Consider the following 2,500-nt stretch of genomic DNA (forward strand, 5'->3'; position numbering starts at 1 on the left):
TTTCTTTCTCTCTTTCAAATGTTAATAATCTGTCGTCAAGAATCCACTTGAGGGCTGGAGAGATGACCCAGCAGCAGTTAAGAGCACTGACTGCTCTTCCAGAGGTCCCGAGTTCAAATCCCAGCAATCACATGGTGGCTCACAACCATCTGTAATGGGATCCAATGATGCCCTCTTCTGGTGTGTCTGAAGACAGCTACAGTGTACTCACATAAAATAAATAAATAAATCTTAAAAAAAAAAAAAAAAAAAAGAATCCACTTGAGTTCATTCTTTTATTAATGGGACTAAGAAGCCCAGGAAGGGAACCCCAGTTCCCCCTGCACCACTATGAAGGTTTTTCTTCAAGGACTCAGGAGTGGGCAGACGTTGGTGAGCAGGAATGATGTGGGGACCAGCTCCACATTGTTGGGTGACTCGAAGCTGGAGCCTGCCAGCTGGTAGGAAGCTCCACCGGCCTGGAGGGGACACTGTTTTAATTACGCTTTACCTTACCATCTGCAGCCTTAAAATAGAAGAGAGATTATCCTATCTTTCAGTTTCAGGCAACCATTTCTAACTTTTTAAAAACTTAATTTATATGTGTATGGGTGGTTTGCCTGCATGTACATGTGCCTGATACAGAAAGTCTTCAGACCCCCTAGAACTAGACTTACCGATGGCTGTGAGCTGCCACGTGCATGCTGGGAACTGAACCCAGGTCCTCTGCAGAAGCAGCCAGTGCTCTTAACCACTGAGCCATCTTCTAACCCCTCAGGCAAGTATTTCTTAAATGATCAACATACCCACGAGCAGAAGTCTGACCCCAAGGTAAAGTTGGTGAAGGGGACAGACAGACTCTGCAAGGGGACAGACAGACTCTGCAGGAAGGCAGAGATCCAGGCTCCCCTGCCCTGCTTCTGTCCTCCACTGAATGTCTGCCCACATGGCTCGAGACACACTACTCTCATCAAAAGTGGCCTTAGTGTCCCCAAGGAGCAACCTATGCGGCTCGCCACTGTAACCCATTCGACAGTGTCAGAGGAACAATAAAGGCGCATTAAAGAAAAACTCCTTTGGGGTTTGACATGATGATACCTTTAACCCCAGCACTGGAAAGGCATGGACAGGCAAATCTCTGTGATTTCCAGGGCAGCTTGGTCTACATAGGGAGCTAGCTTCTGGTCAGCCAAGGCTACAGAACTACATAGAGAACCTGTGTCTAAGCAAAACAAAAGAAAGAAAATTTTCTTTTGGTGACTCTGGCCCGGATGGAAACCTAACACTTCAGATGAGCTTGGTCAGTGGCTTGGTTCAGGGACAGCCACTAAGAAGGAGGCTCCTTAAGTCATGCTAAAGCAGTAGGAAGAATCATTGTTCCTGTAATAAGATATTATACCCTTCCTCATTATAATGAGATATTATTCAGAATTCCCACGCCTTGGTGCAATCTTTTACAGAATGCAGCCATGTGACCCACTTGTCTGTATTATTCAGAAAAACGTAACTTTTCCTTTTCTTCTACCTCTTTTGCAAGCATACTTTCCCAACACTTTTGGCTTCTCTGATATTTTTGGGCTTCTTTCTCTAAAGCTCCTCTCCCAGGCTCACAGCTGCTCATCTGCTCAATGGCTTCTCCTCCTCTGGAGAGCTGCTGAGGTTTACAGCTCCACTTCCCTGGAGTATTTTCTTCTAAACTAAAACTTGGCCTTGAGCTTCATTTGAGTCCATTCTTGGTATTGTGTAGTTTTATGCTCTACCTGTCTTTGCTCCAGGAGGTGACCTGGCTACCAGCCCCCACCCGGCTTCCCTTGAATCCTCAGACAACACACACACACACACACACACACACACACACACACACACACACACACAGAGTTTGTTCCTTTTCAACTGGCCTTAGGACGCAATTGCTGGGTGTTACTATCTCTCGCATGGAGAAGTGTGCTCTTAATATTTTTATCTCAGCTCCCCCCACCTGCCCTAAACTTCAGTGTCTAGTCCCACCTAGCCCCTGCCAAACATCCATGACCATGCCTGTAGTAGTGTCCACAGGTCCACAGCTCCTCCAGAGACCTCACATGACTGCTAGGTTCTTCTCCCTCCAAAGCACGACAAAAACTCTCCCTCTTCTTCCTTGTGACTGCCTTTCCCTCCTGGGACTCAGAAATCCCTCCTGTTCCTTCCTCCCAGCAATTGGCCCATGGCTTTCTTTACTGACAGATCAAGACCCAATTGGGGAACACAACTTTAACATCAGACCCACCCCCTATACCTCACCTTTTCTGTCCAATAATAATAATAATAATAATAATAATAATAATAATAACTCTTTTCCCTGACATAAATTAAACAAAACCATAACAATCACGTAAATTACAAAGTGTGATATATGAATGACATTAAGTCCATCATATTTGTCAATTAGACAATGTACTCTCCCATCGTTCCTAAGTGAAAAAGTTATGATTCTACCCCTAGATTATGTTTAGATTTTTGCCTGTAATGCCATCTGAAAACC

This window comes from Mus pahari, chromosome 5 (genome assembly GCF_900095145.1).
Source record: "Mus pahari chromosome 5, PAHARI_EIJ_v1.1, whole genome shotgun sequence".
NCBI classification, from domain to species: Eukaryota; Metazoa; Chordata; class Mammalia; order Rodentia; family Muridae; genus Mus; species Mus pahari.